This window comes from Eumetopias jubatus, unplaced genomic scaffold, assembly GCF_037043125.1.
Source record: "Eumetopias jubatus isolate StellerSeaLion01/CBP00866 unplaced genomic scaffold, mEumJub1_p1.0 scaffold_8, whole genome shotgun sequence".
In the NCBI taxonomy this organism is placed as follows: domain Eukaryota; kingdom Metazoa; phylum Chordata; class Mammalia; order Carnivora; family Otariidae; genus Eumetopias; species Eumetopias jubatus.
The window spans coordinates 30,989,978-31,003,029 of record NW_028274814.1 but is presented as its reverse complement, the minus strand read 5'-3'; the positions used below and the strand labels follow the sequence as shown (position 1 = coordinate 31,003,029).

General features: G+C 37.8%; 1 pseudogene; it reads right to left on the bottom strand.

Moving 5' to 3' along the window:
• Nucleotides 1-9,649: 9,649 nt before the first annotated feature.
• On the bottom strand, nt 9,650-11,458 carry LOC114217718 (germinal-center associated nuclear protein pseudogene; annotated as a pseudogene).
• Nucleotides 11,459-13,052: the final 1,594 nt, after the last annotated feature.

The following is a 13,052-nucleotide window of genomic DNA, read 5'->3' as shown; positions in this document are numbered from 1 at the left end:
ATAAACTCATATCCTTAGTCAAGCATGCAGCCAACAGAATTCCCAACAGTAACTGCATTAATAACCATAACAGCAGCACGGAGATGTTACCCTGCTGTGAGTATGATAATTTGTGGGTTCAAGAACTCAACTTGAGACCTGTGATCATAGAAATCTATGAGGAGGTGAAGCTCTCATTGGCACACTCTTTGGAGATGCCTGTTTCTTTAGATTTTCCATAGAGATTAGAAATATTTGTCTGTATTTGGGAAGGTGGGGAGAGAGCTTATTCTCTCTTACAGCTTTACATTGAATAACAAATGAGTGCTTGCATCCACACACAATACAATTTTAAGAATCAGCAGACTGGTTGATTATATAAATATATATATATTTTATATATATATATAATTATATATATAATATATAATATATTTATATATTATATATATAATATTTATGTATAAAATATATATAATATATTTATATTATATATTTTTATATATATATTATATATATATATAAAAATAACAGACCTTATTTTTCTTATTACTTGTCTGTTACAGTGTTGGCAGAGCATGGAATGGAATGTGCATAAGACTGAGACATCCAGGATGTAAACAGGCAACTGCCTACACAGTATGATGTGCTGAGGGTTAAGATGTTTCCCTGACACCTTTTCTTGATATGCCTCCAGGTGTGAAATTTTCAGGACTTGGTCTTCAGGGACAGAGGCATTGCTAATTGTGAGAGGCTACCACACTGTTAGGGTTTAGTTCACCTGATTTGGCTTTTTTGTCATAAAGAAAAAATGGGGGTAGGAACATGGCCAGAGGAGGCTGGGATGTGCAATGCTGTGCCATCTACTCGGGTCTGCATTCAGGTAAGGTAAGTGCTCTAATAAATGATTCCTAATGTCCAGCCCTTCACCAGTAGACGTTTACTTCCTGCTCAAATAGCTCTTCATGCATGTCTCTAAGACATGGGAACTTCCTCATAAGGTAGTGTTGAGAATCATCTTAGGCAAAGCAGACAAAAGTTAGCACTGTGTCTGGGACCAAATAGGACCTCAAACACTCATTAGTTTCCATCATTTTTATCCAAACAATAATATCTGCGCTGGGGGAAACAACAGTGGGTTATAGGCACCTGAGCTTCTCTCTCTTTGATACCTGGCTACACATGAGTGGAAAAGTCTAGTGGACATCAAATAATGAGGATATTGATTGTGTGTCCTGACCCTATGCCCATGTTCCTAAAGACAGGTTATGGAGAAAATTTGGGGCTGCAAAATTCAACTGTAGTTACCTCATTTGTCAGAGATGTAGCTTCCTTTCCAAATGTTTTGAAGACCATGTACCAGTTCAAGAAAATGAGGCTTTTTGTTACAAGAAACTGCATGAGATCCTAGAATCTTTTGGATTTGACCCTTATATGTTCCTTAGCCAGTCTATCTAGACTAATTGAATCTGCTTAATTGAGCTACAAATCTGTGAGTGTGAGTTCTTAAGGGATTTTGTAAATGTCCTGCTTATGGATAAATCAAAATGATTACAAAGTAGTCCTTTGCACCGTGCTTGGCTTCCGGGGCCTATGAAATGAAAAGTAAGATGAGAGGAAACAGGCACATTCTAAAATTTGGAGAAGAGTTGGTTCAGGTTCGGGATTAGTTGTGTGCAGATGTTGCTTATTGGCTCCTGTTTAAAGAAAGTTTTCTCACTTCAAATCTGAGAGATGATCTTCTGTCCCCTGGAAAAGGGACATAGATTGAGATATTTTTCCTATCAATCGGCCTTCTTGTTCTACTACCTTAATGTACAAAGGGTTCTGAACAAATAGTAATTAAAGGTATGATTCTTTCTGAAAGGGAGATGAAGTCATAAAACCCTAAAGTTAATGTAATTTCTCAACACATTTGTATCATTGGTATTCTGAGATCCACCCACACTTAAAATTCATGGAAGGAAGCTTTCTGAATTTCAAAATGCTTATCATCCTACCAAAAAAAGAAGAAAAAAAATGATGTGGTTAAAAACCAGGTGTTGGAGGCCAGCTGAGGCCGAAGTTTGGCTGTTCCTTGGCATTTTAAGCACTATGAATAATGTAAATTCTGTTTTCTGAAAATGCTTCAAGAAGAAGAATTAGTGGTCTAATCTGATCTTTACTAGCTACATCCTTTTTCACTTCTGGCCGTTATTTACAGAAACAAGAAATGGAAGCCATGTATTTATAATTATAATTTGTCAAGCTGAAACACTAAATTAATATAATAAATCCCATTGTTAGGTTAATTTCCATTTACCCACCTGAACAAATGACTTTATCTCTGGAGCTTCAAGACTCCAGGCTTTCTTATGTTTTAACATGCAACAATGGTCATAGAGATGGGACTTTCTGCAAAATATTAATGTTGCATAAGTTGCATAATGTTGCATAAACATTTGAATATTTCATTTCTTACCAGCAGAATATTTGATTTGAAAAATTACACTTGAGGGGTGCCTGGGTGGCTCAGTCGTTAAGCGTCTGCCTTCGGCTCAGGTCATGATCCCAGGGCCCTGGGATCGAGCCCTACATCGGGCTCCCTGCTCCGCGGGAAACCTGCTTCTCCCTCTGCCTCTTCCCCTGCTTCTGTTCCCTCTCTGGCTGTGTCTCTCTCTGTCAAATAAATAAATAAAATCTTAAAAAAATTTTTTTTTAAATCAAAGAAAAATTACACTTGAGTATCAAAACGGGCAATGTAAGTAGTGGGTTTATAAAAACAAAATCCACCCTTTTCCCAAACACATGTTACCAATGAGGATTTCTAAACCAGCTTTTCATATAATTATTGTCTTTCAGCTTCATTTTAAAATTGTATCTTAAACCAGGTTAGGAAACTGATAACTGGCTCAAAACCAGTGTCCGTGAGACTGAAAATGTTCCAATGAAAAATAAACCCCTGACACAGCCACATTAAATTTCATAAAGTTCATCCAAGCTTCTTAGCCTTTACTTCTGAATTTATTTTATCATATGTACCATAAATTGAAAAGCAACAGGAAAAGTTATGCTGAACAGCTGTCCTACTATTATAAAAATTCTGGAAATGAAATTAACTATGCTTTATGATTCCATTTCAGCGCTGATGATGAGGAAGCTACATTACAAAGGAGATTTCCTTTGCTGCCTTTTCCAAACTTTCACGAGGACAGATGATGCATTTATGGCGTAAAACATAATCTCTGCACATGTATGAGCAGGCAGAATAAAGCATGTAAGTTCTAAAGACTGATCCAGAGAGGCACTAAAACCCGTGATCTTTAAAAAAAAAAAATCTTTATTTATAAATTTACATAACTCCTTAAAATTATCCCTATTACTTATGACTTTGGCTCATATAGTTTTAGGACCTAAAGTTCTTTAGGTGAAAAACCAAAATAGCTTGTACTTGTAGGGGGAATTGCATATAATGAAGCGGTCTCACACACAGTGTCTCACATGATCTTTGTACCCTGGTCCTATAGAAGAAAATGTGGGCAAAGTTCCATGGATACCAAAGGACCCTGCCACAAGCACATGACTGATCCTGTAGATTTGAATCTCAGCGGCTTTCTCCTTACGTGATGACAGTAACTTTATTATTGCATTGTATGTATTAATTGATCCTGCCCAGAAGTGCTAGGAGAAGTTCGTTTTCAGGAGCAGCAAAAGGAAATAACCTGAAGCACTGACCTATGTCTAGAAGGACAGGCCAGTTTGGATGGAGAGGTCAGAAAAGTCTGTAACAACAGAACGGAGAGGAGAAAGGATAGCTTTCAGGTGCCCCAAACAAAAACCTTTCTACTGAAACACTGCTCAAAATGCTACAAGAAAATTTAAACACTCACACACGCATACTCATACTCACACACAAAGACACACAGACTGCATTAGTCAGCTGTCAAGGAAGTGAAGCCTTCTGAAAAACTGAAAGCCAATGTACAAATGGGATCGAAAAGGAAAACAGAACACTGGATTTTACTCTAAGATATCTAATAAAACCTGGCAAACATGAGTTTTGATTTTAAAAACTGAAGATAAAGAAGGGCATGACCAGGGTAGAGAGTCTAAAAGGACTCCAGAAGTCTATACCTCCATGAAGTGGCATGCTGAAGAAGAACCTGCCCCACAGAGTAAGACAGGAAAAGACCTCAGACCAGGTTGGAAGAAGAAAGCCAAGCCATTCATGAAATTAAGAGCTGAATTTTCCTCTAAAAGAAAAATTAATTTACTGTGGTCCCAGGTTTATGGTATACATAGAAGAAAATGCAATCTCTTTTGAAGGAATAGCACTTTGAGTCACTCTGCAGAATATTCTCACATAAAAAATGTAAGAAAGTTAAGATTGAATGAAGTTAAAAAGCAAATCACAAGACACACAAGAAAGCAAGCTAAAAAGTTATTAAAAGAAAAATTAAAGAGCAAACATATATAAAAATGATGAAACATTTAAAAAATAACCAAATTGAAACCTAGGCCTGAAAAATAAAATGAATGAAAATTTTTAAAAAAATCAGGTTTAACAGCAGTTCATCTAGATGAAGAAAGAACTAAAGAAATACATTGTATATTTGAAAAACTTTTCAAGATGGCAAAAGAGACAGGTTGAAAACATGGAAGATGAGTGAAGAGAAACTGACACTAGAGGAAGCCGTCTAACGGTTGAGCTGGAGTTCATGGAGGAGAGATGAGAATGACGGGAGGAAGGACAGCAGTCAGAGAATGGCTGGGAAATTTCTGGAAATTCTGGTTAGTGTTAATACTCTAGTTCAGGACCCAGTGAATGCCAGACAACAAATGTAGGAAAAGTGAAACTATTCATACTACACAGAAACACTAAAGCCCAAAGAGAGAAGGTGTTAATAGAAAAAGAGGGAATAAAACAAGACAAAGTAAAACAAAGAACACCTGAAAAAGATCAAGAAAGTTAAATGTACCCTCTCATCAGCAATAATGGGAACTATCAACTGAAAACTTTATTTTCAACAAAACTCTCTGAATATATTTATAATCACAATATGTCAACGGACTTAGCTCTGCAATTAAAAGACAAGGTTGTTAGAATAGATAAATAAACCAATAAATCAATCTACATGCCATTTACAAGAGACAAACCTAGAACTTTAGGACAGAGAAGATTGAAAAATAATTAAAAAATGATATATCATCTATAAAGCAAATACTAAGCAAAAGAAAGTTGGTCTAACTATATTATCATCATGTAAAATATATTTTAGGCCAAAACTTAAATTACTCAAGTTAAAGAGGGCTATCAAATAATGATAAAAAAAAATTTGAATTCACCAAGAAAATATGAAATCCTATACTTGCATGCACTAAATAATGTTCCTTCAAATTATGTAAAGTAAATGTGGACAGAAATACAAGGAATAATTGAAAAATCCATCATAGTTAGAGATTCAATACAGATCTTTTGGTAATTGATAAATCAAACAAACAAATAGTAAACTCAGTTAGTAAGTGACTATAAAACAAGCTTCCTATAACGCAGTTGTATTAAAACCAAATATTGAAGAATACTCACTCTTGTAAGAATGCATGCATATTTATATAATATCCATATATTCTCAGTCGTAGCAATATGCACCGAAATCAAAATCGTATTTTATATTCACTAGAAGAACAAACATTAAAATCGTATTTTATATTCACTAGAAGAACAAACATTAAAATCTGACAAAATGAAATTTTTTGAGATATGCTTTACTAGTAAAAGAAACGGTTGTACATTAAAGTTTTTTTAATTAACAGATATTCATGTTTAAAGAAATTTTAGATATATAGAAAACTGAACAGGTAGTACAGAGTTCCCATGTATTCCTACCCCTGCTTATATGTTTTTTTCTTGCTATTATTAATATCTTGCCTCAACATAGCATATTCATTACAAATGATGAATCAGTATTGATAGCTTATCATTAACTAAAGTCCATTGTTGGCATTAGTGTTCACTCTGTGTTTTACAGTTCTGAGGGTTTCAACAAATGCATCATGCCATGTATCCACCATTAGAGTATAATACAGAATAGCATCACTGACTTAAAAACATCCCATGCTTCATCTGTAGATTTCCCTTTTTCCCCATAAACGCTTGAAAATCACTGATAATTTATTGTCTCTATAGTTTTTACTTTTTCAGAGTTCCAGGCTGCAATAAAACTATATGGAGTCTTTTGAGATTGTCTTCTGTCACTTAGTCATATGCATTTAAGGTTACTCCATGTCTCTTCATGGCTTGACAGCTCTATTTCTTTTTATCACTGAATAATACTCCATTGTATGGATTCATCAATTCACCTATTGAAGGATACCTTGATTGCTTCTAATTTTTGACAATTTGAATAAAGATACTATACGCCTTCACCTGCAGGTTTTTGTATCCAGTTTTCAGCTTATTTGGATAAATACCAGTAAGCACAAATGCTGGAATGCATATAAGAGTACAGTTATTTGTGTAAGAAACTGCCAAACTATTTTCCAAAGTGGCTGTACCATTTTGCATTCCCACCAACAATGAATGAGAGTTCTTTGCGCTCTGCCTCTTCACCAGCATTTGGTGGTGTTAGTGTTTTAGACTTTGCATGCTAATAGATGTCTAGTGGTGCTCACTATTGTTTCAATTTGTAATTCCCTGAAGATACATGATGTTAAACATTTTTTCAGATGCTTTATCTGCCATATGTATACCTTCTTTGTTGAGGTATCTGTACAGATCCTTTCCTCTTTATAGTTAAGATGTTTGTTTTCTTATTGTTGAATTTCAAGATTTCTTGATATATTTTGAAGATAAGTCTTTTATCAGATACGTGTTTTGCAAATATTTCCTTCTCATCTATGGCTGTCTTTTCATTCTCTTAACAGTATCTGTCAAAGAGCAGAAATTCCAAACTTTAATGAAATCTAACATTAATTTTTTTCTGTAATGGATCATGCTTTTGGTGTTATATCTGAAGAGTCATTGCCAGATCCAAAGTCGCCTATATTTTCTCCAGTATTATTTTATAAAAGTTGTATGATTTGGTGTTTACATTTAGATAAATGGTCCATTTTAAGTTAACTTTTGTGAAAGGTAAAAACTGGGTCTTGATTTATTGGTTTGATTGCGGACGTCCAGTTGTTCTTGCACCATTTGTTAAAAAGGCCACCTTTGCTCCTTTGTCGAAGATCAGTTCCCTATATGTATGTGGGTGTATTTCTGAGACCTCTAGTCTGTCCCATCGATCTGCCAATACCGCAATGTTTTTATCATTGTGGCTTTATAGCAGGTCTTGAGGTTGAGTAGTGTCAGTCTCCAACTTTGTTTTTCAATATTGTATTGGCTATTCTTGGTCATTTTCCTCTCCATATCAAATTTAGAATTAGTTTCTTGATATCTACAAAATAACTTACCGGAATTTGGGGAGGATTGCTTTGAATCTATAGATTAAGTTGGAAATAGCTTGACAATATTGAATCTTTCTACTAATGCACCTGGAATATCTCTCCATTTATTTGGTCCTTCTTTAATGTTTTTCATCAGAGTTTTGTGTATTTCCTGATAAAGATCTTATACATATTTTGTTAGATTTATTTCTATGTGCATCCTTTTTTTTTTGGTGCTAAATTATATTGTGTTTTTAATTTCAAGTTCCAATTACTTATTGCTAGTACATGGGGAAGCAATTGACTTTTGTTTATTAACCTTATATCAAGAACCTTGTTACAAACACTTATTTTCATGAGTTTTTTTTTAACAATCATGTGATCCATGAACAATTTTAGTTCTTCAATTCTATTTACCTTTATTTCCTTTTCTTGTTTTATTGCATTAGGTAGACTTCCAATATAAGGTTGAATAAGAGTGATGAGTGGAGACATCTTTGCTTTGTCCTGATCTTAGGTAGAATGCTTCTAGTTTTTCACAATTATGTATGATGTTAGCTTGTAAATTATTCTGTAGGGTTTTTTTATTTTGTTTTGTTTTGTTTTGTTTTTTATCAAGCTGAGGAAGTCCATCTCTATTCCCACTTTTTAGGGAGTTTTTATGAATTAGTGTTAGGTTTTGTCAAATGCTTTTTCTGCATCAATTGACATGATCATATGATTTTCCTTCTTTAGCCTGTTGATATGATGGATTACATTAATTGATTACAATAATTGATTTTCAAATCTTGAAATACCATTGCATACCTGAGGTAATTAAAAAAAAAGAAGTCTTTTATATATTATTTGATTCAAGTTGCTATTATTATATTGAGGATTTTGCTTCTGTTTACAGGAAGTTTCCTTTACTGTAATATCTTTATCTGGGGTAATGCTGGCCTCATAGAATAAGTATGAAGTATTACCTCTGTTTATATTTTCTGAAAGAAATTATTGAGAAATGGCATTTTTTAAATATTTGGTGGAATTCACCAGTGAAACTATATCTGGTGTTTTCTTTTTGGGAAGTTATTATTGACTCAATTTCTTTAATATATTACCTATAGCTCTTTGTGGGAAATTTGTTAGATTATGTCTTTCAAAGAATTGATACATATCATTTATCAAATTTTATGTCATAGAGTTGTTCATAATATTCCTCTATCATTCTTTTAATGTCCATGAAATCATTAGTGATAGCTCTACTTCAATTCTGATATTAGTAACTTTTATATTTTCTCTTTCCTATCTTATTTAGACTGGTTAGAAGATTACCATTTTATTGGTATCTTCATCAATAAAAAGAAACAGGTTCTGATTTTATTGACTTCCTATATTTTCCTGTTTCCATTCATATCTTTTCTAATTTTTCTTTTCTTCTGCACTCATCAGATTCGCATTCCTCTTCTTTCTCCAGTTTCATAAAGTGGAAGCTTTGGTTATTGATTTTAGATGTATCTACTTTCTGATGTACACATTCAATGCTGTATGTTTCCTTCTAAGTATTGCTTTTCCTTCATCCCATAATTCTGGATGTTTTATATTCAAATTCAAACTTCATTCAAATTGAAAAACTTGATTTTACTTAGTTTTTAATATTCTTAATTTCTCTGGAGACTTCTTTGACCCATGTATTATTTAAAAGTGTGTTGCTGGACCTCCAATATCTTAGGTTTTCCAGCCACCTTTCTGATATTGATTTCTAGTTTAATCCCATTGTGTTATGAGTACCTATTCTGTATGATTTCTATCCGTTTATATTTAAGATATGCTTATGCCATAGAATATGATCTTTGTGAATGTTCCAAGTGAACTTGAAAAAAAAAACATGTAATCTTCTGTTGTTGAAGTCCAGGCAGTCAACTGATGGTGCTGTTCAACTACATCCTTACTCATTTGTGCCTGTTTTATCTGTCAATTACTGATAAAAGCTGTGTTGAAATTTCCTACTCTAATAGTGGATTAATCTTTCTCCTTACCATTCTATCAGTTTTTTCTTCACATACTCCGATGCTGTGCTGGTAAATGCATATACATTATGGATTGTTATGACTTCTTGAAGAATTGACCCCTTTTTGTTATCTTATGTCCCCCTTTTTTAACATTCAAATGCTTTATTTGAATGATTAATAATCATATTTCCAACAGTGCATCAAGCATCTGAAAATAACATTATTTTGAGTAGAAGCAGAAATCTGGAGACACTTCCCCTCTCAGGTCAGGCAGCTCAAATGTCCACCACATGGAGCAGTGCAGAGAGATGAAGCTCAGAGGCGACTTTCTCCTCCCTTGAACTCAGGATCAGCCTTTCCAGGGGCTTCAGGTTCTGTCAGAGGTGCTTGTTGCCACCAACACTTGCAGCTGCTCCCTGTCCTTCGTTCTGAAGGCTGGCAGTGCAGAGGATTCTGCATCACGGGTCAAAAATCTAGCAGACAGTGGAATCCGTGTCTGAGGAAGGTAAAGAAGAGGGGAAGTTGAACTGATAAATGCTCCTGAGTCTTCAGACAACCACTGATGAAGCTGATCTTCATACCTCTTGCTCTCCTCTTCCTCCAGCAGCAGAGGGCTAGCCAGACAGTGGGCCAGGAGCTCCTGGGCAGAGGCTCTACTCCTCATATCCTCCACCCTGAGATTCACACTCCTCTTTACAGTGCCCACAAAGTAACAGAGTAGGAAAAATGTTTGCAGAAGGACAAAAAGACTTTATCCCCAAGTTCTCCTGACTCAGCTGATGTTCCTTCTGCCTCTGCATTCTGGTTTGTTCCCATGACAAAGGCACATCATATTTTTTTTCAAATATTTTTTGAAAAAATATACATCTATCTAATCATCTTCACTTGGTGCCTCTGATATAATGGGAAGCCTGGGGGATGTCAGGCCTCAGTTTGTAGCTCATGCACAAGGCAATGACCTTGTGCCACGGGATCTGGGCAACTGAGAGCAGTGCCCACTCCCACCCCCATCCCCAAGTAGGGAAGGAGCTCTTGCTCTTCCACCGGCAGTGGGTTGTGCAGAACGGTTTCCCTGCCTGGGACTGGAGGACGGGCTGGGGATCTGGGAGGCATACTGGATGACTATGGAGCACAAAGGGAGCAGGGGGCCCCCGGGTGGCAGAAAGTCCATCTGCAGAAGCTGGAGGCCGAGCGCAGCCTGCCTCACCAGGCCAGGTGCTCAGGACATTTCAGTGCCAGCGGCGAGTAAGCCCCTAACTCCCACCCACGCCCGCCTCCACCTCAGCAAACTTGGTGACAGGCCAGGACAGGTAACAGAGCTGCTCGCAGGAGACCACAGGACCAGGCCTTTAACAGCTCGATGATGGTGCCAGGCTCCTGTGAGGCCAGGCCGTCCTGCAGTCTCTCTCCCGTCGTGGGGGAGAAACCCGCTGCTAAACCCACGCCAACTCCATCTTACACGTACTGAATGCGGGTTCAGCAGCAAAGGTCAAGGGCACAGGGGCCACAGCTGACCAAGTAGTGCACCAGACCCGTGAAAACAGCTGGGCCTCATAAAGCATTACTGGGATCAGGAATATCAATACGATCTGAAATCAGTTTACTGACACCAAATCCTGCAGCAACTGGCCGTCCTCCCCTTCCTTCTCGACCGCGTCTGCTCCCGCGCCCCGCACTGCAACATGCTGAGGACAGACTTCCTGGGGATGCTGGGACGCTGGAGCCCGCCAGCATCCCGAGCCTCTCCAGGACCGTCTGGTTTTGTCCACACACACGGGGCTGACCGAGTGGGAACTGGGGAGACCCTGGGCTGCTGCGCCCCTGCACGGATCAGTGGGCTGCATCCTGGTACTATCCAAGCGCTGTGTGTGTGCAAAACCAGTGCTCTTGCTTAAACAGTCCACTGAATTTGGGAGCTGACCTACACCCTCACCATGAGCCTCTGAGGTCTGCCGCCGCCCCCCTGCAGAGCCCGTGTTTCCAGCCATGTCAGGCGGAAGGTGCGGCAGATCGAGTTCGGTCCACGGGTTCCTGTCGCGGGTGGGGCGTCGTTCCCGCAGCGCTGGGTTCCCTGCTCCCGCCATGCGGCCGGCCTGTGAGGCCTCTCCTTATCACTGACAAGGTTTATTTTTGGTTTATGTAAGGCGTCAATTCCTGTGCAAGCAGAAGCTGAGGCCGAGTCGGGGAGCTGGAGACCGGAGAGCACAGGGTGCAGCTCCGGTTCAGGGCCGTCGGGCTCGCACCCCCAGAGGAGGCGTCGTGTGATTTCCGTGTGAAGCCAGTGGCGCAGGCCGCGCTCCGTGGCGACAGCAGGCGGGGAAGGAGAAGGGTCGGCCTCTTGGTTGGGTGCAGGCCTTCAGAGATTGGACGAGGCCTGTGGGCATGTGGAGGCAATTCGGATGGAGACTCCAATGTCCCCCTCCAGAAAGCCCCTCCCAGGCGCCCCCGGAGTGCACTCGCCCCGCGCACCTGCTGATGCCCGGTGGACACAGACGTCACCCATCACGTCATCCGTAACTCAAGTACAGGTGAAAGAAGTAGGGACGTGGGAGAAACGCGGGTTAGAGCATGGGAAGGCCCGTATGAAACGTGCGGAGTCACTGGCGTTGTGTTCGTGTCTCGCTTCCATCAGTTCTTCAACGATATTTAACCACATGTTATTGGTTTTATTGTTTTTCATCCCACTTACCGTGCTGGTCGCTGATCAGAGACCGCATCCAGGTGTCAACCAATGTTGAAATTGTAATGGCGGTGTTGACACATGCTCTGATTTGAATTTTTTTCTTCCTAATCAAAATGAAGCGTTGAGATACAGTTCAGCAGATAGAATGCACACATATAAAGAACTCGGTTTATTTTATCACAAAGTACTGTATATATCTAGGGGTCAAGCTATAGAAGTTTTTAATCTTCACAACCGACGAGACAATTTCTTTTTGCCATATAGTTAATGTCATGAAGCGTACTTTGGAAAAATATTACCGTTGGGGAAAAAGGGCTGAGTAAGAGAGAAACCTACTTTTAGAAAGCTTAAAATTAAATATAGGTGAGGCCAGGAAAACCACTGTGCATTTCATGTACATGTTAAGTTCAGTGGAAAAATAGTATTTTACAAAGCTAAGCTTTTTATAGAGATACTAATAAATATTAAGTTTAAATAATACTTATAAAAGTCATGGTTTTGTTTATTAATGTAACATCTGTCATTACTCTCTTTTTAACATTCTGATCATTAGTTTTATTTCTTAGCTGTTTATTTTCACTCTCTTATCTACATTTTTCCGTTGTACAAAGAAAAGGATGTATAAAAAGATAATTAAGGAGACACTACAGATTATAGGGTACTTTAAAAATATATTGTAAGCTTGTAGACATAATATAATTTTATTTGTTTTAAGATACAGTGAATAAAAGTGTCTAGATTGGCTGCTAAATTCTTATATGTTTTGAGCTTCATTCATAAAGATAAAGGACTAAAGCTTACTCTTCTATTTTAATTCACAAAATAGAAACTATTTCAAGCATACTTAATGTGTAAAGTATATATACCAGAGAGAAATGGATTCTAATTACATGCTTGACTTGATAAACCTAATTTAGTTGCTGAGAAAAGTTAATTTGATTGAAACATTTTTGTTGATGTCATTTTAACAGTCCAACATAGTTGGTACTTTCACT